A 13,323-nucleotide genomic window follows, 5' to 3' on the forward strand; every position below is an offset into this window, starting at 1 on the left:
CCCTGCACTCTGACACTGGGAACACTTACTAGTCACCTAAAGTAACAACAAAAACTGGGAAACAAACAGAAATCAAACAAGCTAAATGGTAACCAAAATTAACAACTCAATATGCTAATATTTCTACTAGAGAATGCTAACTCTATGAACTATGGTATACTAATCACTAACACTGTATCAAAATTAAGAATTAAAAGTTATAAAACACACAGAATACTAAAAATGGTGAAGGAAAGCAACACCAACTATGGTAACTATGGTAACAATGCTAATCAATAAGTCTTATAACAGTCTTATCTAAATCACAGGATTAAAAAATGAGAAAATAGACAACGGAGGAAACACAAGAAGGACAAATGAACAGAGCATCAAGTACATTTAGCCTGTGAAAGAAAAAACAAAAAATTAATAAATAAATATTTAAAGAAAATACACAAGCACACAATGTAAAAATGGGAGGGGGAGAGAAATTGAAAAAATAGCAAAAAAAGAAAACTGAATAGAAGAAATACTAAAAGAACCACTACGGTATAGAGAACTAATAGACGACACAAAACAACACCACAAATGACAGGACAAGGGAAAACCAGTGATGTCGTCCAATCCTTCAGGCAGTCTCCACAGAGCTTCCTGGGCCAACTGACCAGAACCGAGCCCAAGCAGGGAACTGTTAAGGCAGTTGGAATGACATCACAATGGCCCCCCTGAGGGCAGAGCAGGCTCTAGACCAATCACAGCTGGGGACACACCAGGCTGGTTTTCTCAAGAAACTTTCTACTTGGTTAAAGAGAAAGGACCCCAAAAGCTTTTGGCTTAAGTTGGTGGTAGAGATCGGTATTTAGGATTTGATACATTAGCACAGTCCTCTTCAGGCGTTTTCTATTGTTTCAATACACGTATAGAAGCACTGATCCTCCCAGTCTCTATTTCCACCCCCATTCCCACCCCCTTTTTCATTTCCTCTTGGTTCCTGTCCATTAAAGACGTCCAGTAAGAGGAGTCAACTGCTCATCTTAGCCCAGGCAGGCTCAGCTCACTGTCCCAAAAGATTTCCAAGCTCTGCCATGGCTTGAACAGATTGTGGCTCCCTCACTCATGTATACGTTCACTCACACACATATGTACTTGTATGTTCAAAAACAAAACTAGAGGCATAAAGGTGTCCCTTTAGAGGAATTGAGCATTTGCAAACTGAGTTCTGGTGGTGCTGCCCACCATCAGCCCACTGCTCTGTTTGTCTTCTGAAGGTGAAACACTCAGAGCACACATGGAGAGAATAGAAACAATGTTACTGGAGATGCTGCACAAGCAAGCCAGGCTCCCTTCCCCATAGAACAGCAGGTTACAGCCTCAGCCTCAGCCTCACTCAGCTCCTGTCTTCCTCCTGAGGGAGGATTCCTGGGGATGGTAACGGACCTATTGTCGCTCCTCCAGGCTCCTGAGTTCTTGCAATGCAGACTGTGAAATGTATATATGATATCTTCAAAATTAAAGTGGTGTTGTTCCCACTCTTGCTCTCTCCATCCCCTTCTCTCCCCTTCCCTCCGTTTCTCCCCGCTGAAAGTATGTCTTTCAGATAGACTAATTACATTTTTAAGCTTTTGTTAATATTTAATTATTTATTTATTTTTAAAGATTTTATTTATTTGAGAGGTAGCGTTACAGACAGTGAGAAGGAAAGACAGACAGAGAGGCCTTCCATCCACTGGTTCACCCCCCAAATGACTGCAATGGCCAGAGCCATGCTGATCAGGAGCCAGGGGCTCCCTCCCGGTCCCCCACGCGGGTGCTTCCACTGCCCTCCCGGGCCACAGCAGAGAGCCGGATCGGAAGTGGAGCAACGAGAACTGGAACTCTCGTCCACATGGGATGCCAGCACCACAGGTAGAGGCCCAGCCCAGTGTGCCTGCTCCAAGATTTTATTTATTTAAAATTGAGAGGCAGCGTTAGAGACACCCGCACAGAGATCTTCCATCCACTGCTTCACTCCCCAGACCGCCACGGTGGCCAGAACTGGGTGGATCCGGAGCCAGGAGCCAGGCGCTTCCTCACCGCTCCCAGGCCGATGGGGGAGGAGCAGCCAGGACTCCAGGCAGAGGCTCCGCCCACTCCACCACCGCCTGACTTCTTTCCAGGTCCTTCTGCGGTACCGCGGATATCAACCGAGAAAGCCACCCAAACAGGTCAGTCCCATACAGCGTTTGGCAGGAAGGGATCCGGGCAGGCACCGCGGCACAGCAGGTGAGGCTGCCTCTCGGACGCCCTCACCCACGTGCCCGGCCTGAGTCCCGGCTGCTCGGCTCTGAGGCAGCTTCCTGCTAATGCACCTGGGGTGCTCCCAGGCACGGTCACGCAGGAGACTCAGACGAGCCCCTGGCTCCAGCCTGGCCCAGCTCCACACACATCCGGGAAGGGCACCAGCGGGCGGAAGGTCCGTTGCTCTGCTTCTGTGCCACGGCATCAGCAGGCAGGTGGAGCAGGGAGGTGCTATGGGGTCAACAGAACAGGGAGCCCCCCCGCAGAGCAGTGCAGTGAGCCTGAGGAGGCCAGCAGGGAGCCCCCCAGAGCAGTGCAGGGTACAGGGAGCATGAGGGGGCTGGCAGGATGCAGGGAGCTCCCCAGAGCTATGCAGGGTGCAGGGAGCCCCCCACAGCAGTGCAGAGTGCAGGGAGCCCGAGGGGGCTGTCAGGGCGCAGGGAGCCCCCCAGAGCTATGCAGGGTGCAGGGAGCACAAGGGGGGCTGGAAGGGCACAGGGAGCCCCCCAGAGCAGTGCAGGTCACAGGAAGCCCAAGTGGGGCTGGCAGGATGCAGGGAGCCCCCTAGAGCAGTGGAGGGCCCAGCACCGCAGAGGGTTCAAGGGCAGCAGAGCCCTTCCTCAAGGCTGCCTGTCCCAAGAATGTAACTCATCACCCAGAATCTACTATCTATTTCAGGCTACTTTAGATCAAACATAGCTACTTCCACTGTTCAAATACATGAGATGGGACTACTCTTTTATCAGAGCTCAGAGTGTCCTATTATTAATACTCAGCCGATTTTCAACCACTCTCTGACAGGCTGAGACTAAGGAACACACTAAATACTACTTAAGAAAACACATTCACTATGACTTTACTCCACCATTCTCCTTTAGGTTTTTCTGTTCTGCTCTATTAGATGGCTTGTTTCCTTAAATTATTCCAAATAGATATAATGAGATCTCTCCACTGGTTATCTCAAAAGTAGGGTAATGATCGATTGGATGAAGGTGTAATCTAATAAAATTCAAATTTAATGATTCAAATTTGATGATACCTGTTTTCCAGATTTTTGTTCATTTCAATTACAGGCATGGTGATCAATGAATGGGAAATGAATGACTACAAAGAGGATTCCCTGGTCTTTGGAAGGCATTAAAAAATTTCTACAACAGAACGCTAGTGATGGTTGCACAATTATATGAATCTACTAACACCAAGGAGTGGTAGATCTGTTAATTGGTAATTATTCTTTTAAGTAATTTCAAAGGAAATTTCAAATTTCTTCTCCAAAATATAAATAACTGAATAGTCACTTGTAAAGACAAGAAAATAGTACAACATACTAAACACCAATTCTCTTCTTAGATTAGCCCAAGAATTGAGGTCATAAGGAAAACAGCGTCCCTGAACATGAGAAATATACGCCACTACAAGAAATACAAGTTTACCAGGAAGAGAGAAGCTGCTGAATGCAGCAAATGGTAAGGACACTTCCATAGTAACTATCCAACTGCTGGAGGCTGGAGGTGACCTGCCTTGACAGTTAAAAACATTTTTGTGTATGGGCATTTTGCCTTGTAGTTGGAAAACCCATTGAGACACCCACAATTACAGTGCCTCAGTTTGAATCCAGCTTTCTGCCAATGAAGACCTGGGAGTCAGCAGATGACGACTCACAGAGATCTATTACTGCCATGCAAGTGAGAGACCTGGATTTAGCTCCCAGCTTCCATTTCTGGCAGAGTTAGAATCACCCAGTGGATCATAGTTCAGTGGAAGTGAACAGTTATTAGTCATTCTCTGTAAGTCTCTCGGCTTCTTAAATTGGGGTCAAGGTGGAGTTTTGGAAACAGTTGCGGAATTTTACCACAAGAAACATAAACAGGTTCTCTTTAAGAGTAGAAAAATCATCAGCGCCCAGCACCAACACTACTCCTGTCACTTCTGCCCCTCTGGAGGTCCTGTGGCCTGCAAATCCCAGCATCAAATACAATACAGCAGCTCCAGCCCCACCCTCTGGCAGTGACTAGGGGTCTGCTTGCCCCATCTAATGGGCTTCACTGCTACTCCTGGGGCTCTGGCCCATCAGGCAATGGCTCAGGCCACATAACCAGGCTGTCCCAGCATCAGCTTGGCCTGCTCCCAGAACCAGTGATCTCTAGCATTTCTTGTATCACATTTGGGTGATGGGTGGTGAGCCATCACTGGGCCCATTCACAGAGCCAGCCAGGTGTGCTTCCAGAAAGAATGTCATTTCTGCATCTCTGTTCCCTTACTCTAGTGGTGGCTGAGGGACTCCATACCACGGGGCCAAGCAACTCCAATGGACCCCAGAAATACCCACACCCTTGATGCTACTGGAGTGAACCACAGCAAAAATAAGCTATAGGGAGAGGCCATTATCATTTTTAACTTGAAACAGAGACAAAACACGCTACAAAGTCAATACCTAAAGACAGACATTCAGGAAAAATCTTTCAATCCTTGAAAACCATCCCTTAAAAATGATACAAAAAAACTGATCTACCAGATGTGTAACAATCAACATAGGGACAGAAGAGTGAAAATTAAACAATATGCTACCAAAAAGAATCTAACAACACTATAGTGGCTGACCACAAAGAAGGTGGTGCATAAAATGCCAGATAAAGAATTCAAAAGACGGGCTTCATGAGGATACTCAGAGAGACACAAGAGAATATGGACAGTTACCTGAACGTTATGCAAGTGATGAATGATATCAATGAATGAAAACTTCAACAGAGACAGAGACCTTGAACAAGAACTGAAGAAAAATCTTACAAAACATGAAGTGATTAAGTGAAAAAAGTTACCGATATCGACAACAGACTATACTGAGCAAAACAAAGAATACCTGAACTCAAAGAAGAGCCTTTTTAAATATACCAGTCAGACAAAAGGAACCAAAAAGATGGCCTCCTGAGACCAGGGGAACACAACATAACCAAGTATTCAAATTTCCACAGTCGCTGAGGGAGAGAAGAAGAACTAGGACAGGGAGGTAATAGCTGAAAACTTCCCCATGCTGGAGAAATATACGGACACAGATGTATAGAAGGCCCCAAAAGTGTATGAGAAGTTACCAGAGAAATTTCTGTCACCTTATATTTGTACTCAAAAGAACAACACAAAGAAAGAAACAGAATTGAATCAGAAAAGCAAGTGGTCCCTTTTAAGGGAAACCCCGATTAGATTATTAGCACATTTTCCCCACAAAGCTTTCAGGATTCATAAAATATAAAATCCAGTCATGATTAAAATCATGAACACATGCATATGGAAAAAAATTTCTCAACTTAATAAACCCATACATGACAAACCCACAGCCAATATCATATGAAATGGGGAATTCAAAAACATTCCTCTAACATCTTTGACCAGATAAAGATAACAGTGGGCAGAGAGTACTCTCACTGGTCTGATTCAATATGAAACTAGATGTCTTGGATGGTGCTGTGGCTGACTTGACTAATCTGCCTGCAGTGCCGGCACCCCGGGTTCTAGTCCTGGTTGGGGCGCCGGGTACTAGTCCTGCTTGCTCCTCTTCCAGTCCAGCTCTCTGCTGCGGCCTGGGAAGGCAGTGGAGGATGGCCCAAGTACTTGGGCCCTGCACCCACATGGGGGGGTCTGGGAGGAAGCACCCGGCTCCTGGCTTCAGATCACTGCAGCGCCAGCCATAGCGGCCATTAGGGGAGTGAACCAACGGAAGGAAGACCTTTCTCTCTTTCTTTCTCACTGTCTATAACTCTACCTGTCAAATAAAAAAAAAAAAGAAACTTGAGGTCTTAGCCAGAGCGATTAGGCAAGGCAAGGCAATCAAAAACATGCCATTGGAAAAGAGAAAATAAAAATATCCTTGTTTGCAGTTGGCATGATTCCATGAGGTGTGAAACAGATTCCACCAAGAGATCTTAAATAAAACACTATCTTTAATACAATAACATGTATATCACATCTGCTCCATTTCTGCTCCAGTTCACTGCTAATGCACCTGAGAAAGCAGCAGAAGATGGTCCAAGTTCTCAGGCCTCTGGCACCCATGTGGGAAACCCAGATGAAGATCCAGGTTCCCAGTTTTGGCTTGCCCCAGCCCTAGCCATTGTGGCCATTTGGAGTGTACTAGTGGATGGAAAATACCTCCCACTCCCCCCGCTTCTGTCTGCCTATAACTCTGCCTTTCAAATAAATAAATCTTTAAAAATGCAAAAATATGGTTCCCAACCTATGGAGAGTTGCCAAGCTGGTCAGGAAAGTGAGACTCCTATTTGTGTAAGAGCAGCCTGAGAACACCTGACCCCATAAACTCAAGTGTAATGGGTAGATAAGAAGTGATATTGGCAACAGAGAAAAGAGAATATGAATTATAGCAGCAAGAGAGGAGAGTCTTAGAGGACAGGAGTCAATAGAAAAAGAAATCAAGGGGTCATTAAAAAATAGATCCAGCTTTATTGGAGTAGAAGGCTTATATTACATAGAAGACTGGAGAAAGACAGTAAGAACCACAAGTGCTAACATTTACAGCATTCTGAACACAAGGTGCAATGCTAAGCCCTTTACATGGTTGGCTATATTTCATCCTCATTACCATCAACAGTAGATCTCATTATCATGCAGATGTAACAGATGAGGGGGAAACAGGCCTAGTGGGTTAAACAACTTGCCCAAGGTCATGAAGTTTAATAAGCAGTGAAACTGGACAATTTTTAACTCCAAACACAATTTTTAAATTAGTGCATTATGTAACAGAAAAGTGTTATGATGCGAATAGTGCTTTGATGAATTTAAATTTTGAAGAGACTAGAGGAAGATAGTGTAATCAGGACCAAACAAGGGTACTTCAAGAAGATAATAGAGGCGTGGGTGCTTGGCCTAACAGTTAAGGGGATACTGGCGCCCCCTAGCGCCAGGGTTCAATACCCAACTCCAACCTCTTGCTAAGGCGCACTCTGGGAGCAGCAGTGGTGGCTCAAGTAACTGGGTTCCCACCACCTATGTGGAAGACCTGGATGGAGTTGCCAACTCCTGGGCATTTGGGGAGTGAACCAGCACAGAGGCACCTGACTCTCTTTCTCTGCCTCTCAAATAAGTAAACACTAAACAATAAAAATAATTTTAAAAACTTGCAGGAAGTGGAATAAAAAATAATTTATTTTGGCACAAAAATATTTCAAATATCTGCATTTTTTTCATATTACCTATTTTCCAAGAATTTTTTTCTAAGTTAAAATGTTCACTTTATCTGATACAGACTCATAGCAAAATCTTCCATCTGCTAGTTCACTCTCCAAATGCTTTCAACAGCCATGCTGAAGCCATGCTGAAAGCCAGGAGACAGGAATTAGGCCTCTCATGTGAGAGGAGTGAGAGATCCAAGTACCTGAGCCATTACTGGCTGCCTCTGGGATGCACAATAGGTGATGTTGGTTGGGAAGCAGATTAGGCACTCAGGAAGGGTGGACATTCCAGCAGCAACTTAACTGCTGTGCCCAATGTTGCCTTTTCTATGAACTTTGGAATATATATATATATATATATATATATATATAATAAAATCTGAGTTGGTTTTTCTGCATTGAAGTAATGCCATTTTCTGTGACCTTTCTGAGACTCCCTTGCATTAAATTGTTATATAATTCAGATGTGAATGAGAAAAACCTGGGGCCAAAGTGATAACAAATGGAAAGCACAAAACAAAATGTGGACCCAACCTCCTAGGGCATTCAGAGTGTAAGATGCTCCTATGTCACCTGCCAGCCTGAGGACAAGCGAACTGGATTGGTCCATAGAGGATGAGGGTGGGGGCTGGCCAAACAACTGAGTCATGCTGTGGCAGAAAAGCATATAATACAAAATAAATATTACTAATATAGTACTGTAACAAACAGAGTGGCATTTGTACATCCGCAGTGTCACACAACTTTCACATCTGATCCTGGGACTTCTCCACCTCTCCAAAAGGAAACCCCATACCATTAACCAACATACCTGGGGCTGGCACTGCAGTTTAGTGGGTAAAGCCACTGCCTGCAGTGCTGGCATCCCATATGGGTGCCGGTTAGAGTCCCGGCTGCTCCACTTCCCATCCTGCTCTCTGCTATGGTCTGGGAAAGCAGCAGAAGATGGCCCAAGTCCTTGGGCCCCTACATCCATGTGGGAGAACTGGAAGAAGCTCCTGGGTTCAAACTGACAAGATCCAGCTGTTGCGGCCAATTTGGGAGTGAACCAGCAGGTGGCAGACCTCTCTCTCTCTCTCTCCTCTCTCTGTGTAATTCTTACTTTCAAGTAAATAAATAAATCTTTAAAAAAACATGCCTTTGTTCAGGATTTTTTTCAGAATTCTGAATACAGGATGTTTATGAGATCATTGGCATCCCCGGCTAATGCTGATGTACTCAGTAACAAGCAATAAACACTCTCAAGCATTGTATCGGTGGCATGCAAAACATCCTCAAGTATATTTTAATTATTTTACTGAGATGAAGTATGCTATTCTGCATGCATAATATTATCAATATTACATTAAATCTCTTCATTCATTATCACTAATGCTACTTAGAAGAGCTGTTAATAAAATAATTCATTCTCATAGCATAACCTGGGTCAGGAGTACATGATGGCTCCTATCTATTATGCTGAGCTAAGACAGGGCTTCTGTTATAACATCAATTTATGTTCTAAAAATGGCTCTGTGAACAAGTGCTTTCATGTGCTAGAGTTCCATCTCAATCACAGTATTTGAAGACAAGTGGGGATGGCAGATAACTGTTAAACAACCCCTTTGTGCTAATGCCCGTGACCTCATCCAAACACACCATTATCTGTGCAAATGCAGTACACATTTACATGCTGCGTATTAAAATTTTCATGAGATTTAAAGTGTTAGCTAAATACCATAACATACATCGACCACAAGGCCTTCTTCATAACTAGGTTATGAGGACACAGCCTGCAACTCCCTGTTAGAAGTCTGCTGTCTGGGGCGGGCATTTGGTGCAGCAGTTAGGACACCACACAGGACACCAGCATCCCTCATCCCAGTGTCTGGGTGTGAGTCCCCACTCCACTCCTGAAGCTTCCTGCTCATGCACATCCTGGGAGGCAGTGGTGATGGCTCCAGTACTTGGGTCCCTGACACGCACGTGGGAGGAGATCCAGATTGGACTGTAAGCTCCTGGCTCAGCCCCAGCTGTTGTAGGCAACTGGGAAATCAATCAGCTGATGAGAAATTCTCTCTTTCTCTCCTCCCCACCACTACTAGACTCTCTGTCCCTCAAATACAAAAATAAGTAAAGAATTCAATAAAATGTAAAAAGAAAGCAGAAGTGTGTTGTCTTTGGCTATATGTAGTCTTTTTTAAAAGATTTTTAAAATTGATTTGACAGTTAAAGTTACACAAAGAGAGGAGAGGCAGAGAGAGAAAGAGGTCTTCCATCCGCTGGTTCACTCACCAGATGGTCCCAATGGCTGCTCCATTTCTGATTCAGCTCCCTGCTGATGGTCTGGGAAAAGAGCAGATGATGGCCCAAATGCTTGGGCCCCCGGACCAATGTAGGAGACCTGGAAGAAGCTCCTGGTTCCTGACTCTAGATCAGATCAGCGCAGCTTCAGCCACTGCAGCCATTTGGGGGGAGTGAACCAGCGGATGGAAGACCTCTCTGTCTCTCACTCCTTCTGTCTGTAACTCCATCTCTGAAATAAATAAAATCTTAAAAAAAATAAGATTCTCTCTTGGTCTCTCTCTCTGTAACTCTGACATAAATAAATAAATAGGGCTGGCGCTATGGCACAGTGGGTTAAAGCCCTGGGCTGAAGTGCCAGCATCCCGTATGGACATTGGTACTAATCCCAGATGCTCCTCTTCCGATCCAGCTCTCTGCTATGGCCTGGGAAAGCAGTAGAAGATGGCCCAAGTCCTTGGGCCCCGGCACCCACATGGGAGACCCAGAAGAAACTCCTGGCTCCAGATCAGCACACCTCTGACCATTACAGCCATCTGGGAAGTGAACAAGCGGGTAGAAGATCTTCTCTCTGTCTCTACCATTCTCTGTAACTCTGTCTTTCAAAGAAATAAAATAAATCTTACAAATAAATAAATCTTTTCTAAAAAAGAATTGTACCTATGAAATACATGAAATCTGTTATCTTTATATTAATAAAAAAATTTTTTAAATGCCCTGCTTTTTGGATTTTCCACCTGCAAAAAGACTCAGAAAACATCAGAGTAGTTATATTTGCAAGGTGACTGCTGCAATAAGCAGCCCCCTTTGCAGATATTACAAGCTTAAATCAAGCCAAAGACCTTCGGATGCTTTCAAAACCCAACACAATTCTGAGGTACCAGGTGTTAGGATTTTTAACATACCCATCTTAGTATTTTTATTTTTCTAAAATTTTTAATTAATTATTTTATTTGAAAGGCAGATAGAAGAGAGAACTTTCATCTAATGGGTCACTCTCCAAATGCTCGCAGAGCTGAGTGTGCGGGCCTGCCACACCAGTCATATGGAACCTGAAGGAGGGAGTGGGACTGAAAAGGACAAGGGCACAGAGAACGGAGCCAAGACAACAAGGCTGATCAAGGCTCATTTATTCTAAAGTCTCAGCAGTATTTATACTTATCCAGCTGCAGAACAAAGAAGCACAAAGGATAATAACATACATAAGCAACTTATCGGGGCCTCTGGTAGCACAGATAATTTTAACAGGATGTTCTTGATTATCATCCTCCTTCAGGATGGGAGTATGTGACTTTCTTATCCTAGGAATTCCACAAGCCAAGATTGGCCCTGATTTGTCCAAAGGCTGCCTACATCTCCCCCTTTTTTATTTTATTGAGAATGGCCTCTGTCTTAGGTTGCCCTCAGCCATCTCTGCCCTTACCCGTCATTGGTAACTCTGGCAGCTTGGCCTAGAGCCCTGTCTTAGGTTGGTACAGGATGCTGAGTGTCTTACCCGTCTCTGAGGACCATTCCCACATGTCTGTCAAATGATGACTAGATTAAAAAATCATGGGGGCAGGCACCATGGCGAAGTGGGATAAGTCTCAGTCTGTTGCACCAGCATCCCATAGTGGTGCCAGTTTTAAGCCTGGATGTTCCCTGATGATGGCCTAGGAAAACAGTGGAAGATGGCCCAAGACCTTGGGAGACCCAAGAAGAAGCTCTTGGCCCCTGGCTTCGGAACAGCACAGTTCTTTTTTTGTTTTGTTTTGGTAGGCAGAGTTAGACAGTGAGAGAGAGAGACCAAGAGAAAGGTCTTCCTTCCGTTGGTTCACTCCCCAAATGGCTGCTATGGCTGGCACACTTTGCTGATCCGAAGCCAGGAGTCAGGTGCTTCCTCCTGGTCTTCCTCCACATGGGTGCAGGGCTCAATCACTTGAGCTATCCTCCACTGCCTTCCTTGGCCAAAGCAGAGAGCTGGACTGGAAGAGGAGCCACCAGGACAGAACTGGTGCCCCAATCAGGACTAGAAACCAGAGTGTGGTTGCCACAGGCAGAGGATTAGCCTAGTGAGCCGCAGCACCAGCCACAACAGCCCAGTTCTAGCCATTGCAGATATTTAGGGAGTAACCAGAAGGAAGACCTCTCATTCTAAGATAGAAGACCTCTCATTCTCTGTCTCTCCCTCTCTCTTACTCTGCCTCTGAAATAAATAACTCTTGAAAAAAAGTAATTGTGGTATATATACATCATGGAATACTATTTACCAGGAAAAAATGGAATACTGTCTTTTGCAACAAAATGGATGCAACTGGGAATCATTATACTTAGTGAAATAACCTAGTCTCAAAAAGAAAAATACTGTATGCTGTCCCTGATCTGTGTTAACTAACAGAGTACTTAACACGTAATAATGTGTAGGAGTGAAATGGGCATTTTGAGATATGATGCTTTTTTACAAGCCTTGTCTCACTTTGAGGAACAATTTATTTTCTTCAGACTATTTGTTGAACTTTTTACTTAGTGTATAGTTAATACTATGAGTATAAAGTTAACTGAAAAGAGATATCTGTAAGAATTAACAGTGGAAATGGGAGAGGGAGGAGGAAGAAGTATGGAAGCACGGGATACAGGAAATGTTGGGTGCGAAGAATCAATGTTCCTGAATATGTATATGGCAAGTACATGAAATCTGTTTACCTTACATAAGATTTTTAAAAAATAGATAATCTGCTAACAAGACTGACAAAGAAAAAAAGAGAGAAAAACCCTCAAAACTTCAAATAAATAAGATTAGATGAAAAAACAGACATTATAACCAACACTACTGAAATACAAGGCTTCAAAACATTGCTATTCAATACTATATGCTAATAAACTGGAACACCTCGGAGAAATGGAGAAGTTTGTAAATACAAATAACTTACTAAATTAAATCCAGATGATAAAGACAATCTAACAGACTCATAAAAATTAATGGGATTGTAGCAGTAATCAAAATTCTTCCATCAATGAAAAGCCCAGGACTTGGTGGTTTTACTATCAAATTCCACAAAACATTTAAAGACAAACTCCAACACTTTTCAAAGTATTTGAAAACACTGAACAGGATGGAATGCTGCCAAACTCTTTTTAGGAGGCCAACATCACTTGGACACCAAAAACAAAGACACAAAATGGAAAGAAGACTACAGGCCTATATCCTTGTAGAACACAGATGCAAAGATTCTCAACAAAGTACTAGACAAACAATTCGAAACATCAAAAAAACTCATACATAACTATCAACTGCAATTTATCCCAGAAAAGCCATTGTGGTTCCATATTTGCAAAACAACAAATATCATAAATTAATCAACATAATGGAAGAATAAAAACCATACTCTCATTAGATACAGAGAAAGCATTGGGTATGATTTATTACCCTTTGATGGTACAAAAAAAAATGCCTCCACAAATTAGATATAGAAGGAATATGCCCGGGGGCCAGTGCCGTGGTTCACCTGATTAATCCGCCACCTCCGGCACCAACATCCCATATGGGTGCCAGGTTCTAGTCCCAGTTGCTCCTTTTCCAGACCAGCTCTCTGCTGTTGCCCGGGAGGGCAGTGGGGGATGGCCC

General features: G+C 43.8%; 1 protein-coding gene across 1 annotated transcript in view; it reads right to left on the reverse strand.

The window, feature by feature from the left end:
- LOC138846894 (glutamate receptor ionotropic, NMDA 2A-like) overlaps window positions 1-13,323 on the reverse strand; it is a 171,441-nt gene continuing 158,118 nt past the window's right edge. The window contains exon 19 of the mRNA XM_070063914.1: window positions 1-13,323. This exon is cut by the window's right edge and continues 19,085 nt beyond it. The gene's annotated coding sequence lies outside the window, so the exon portion shown is untranslated.

This window comes from Oryctolagus cuniculus, chromosome 19, assembly GCF_964237555.1.
Source record: "Oryctolagus cuniculus chromosome 19, mOryCun1.1, whole genome shotgun sequence".
NCBI classification, from domain to species: Eukaryota; Metazoa; Chordata; class Mammalia; order Lagomorpha; family Leporidae; genus Oryctolagus; species Oryctolagus cuniculus.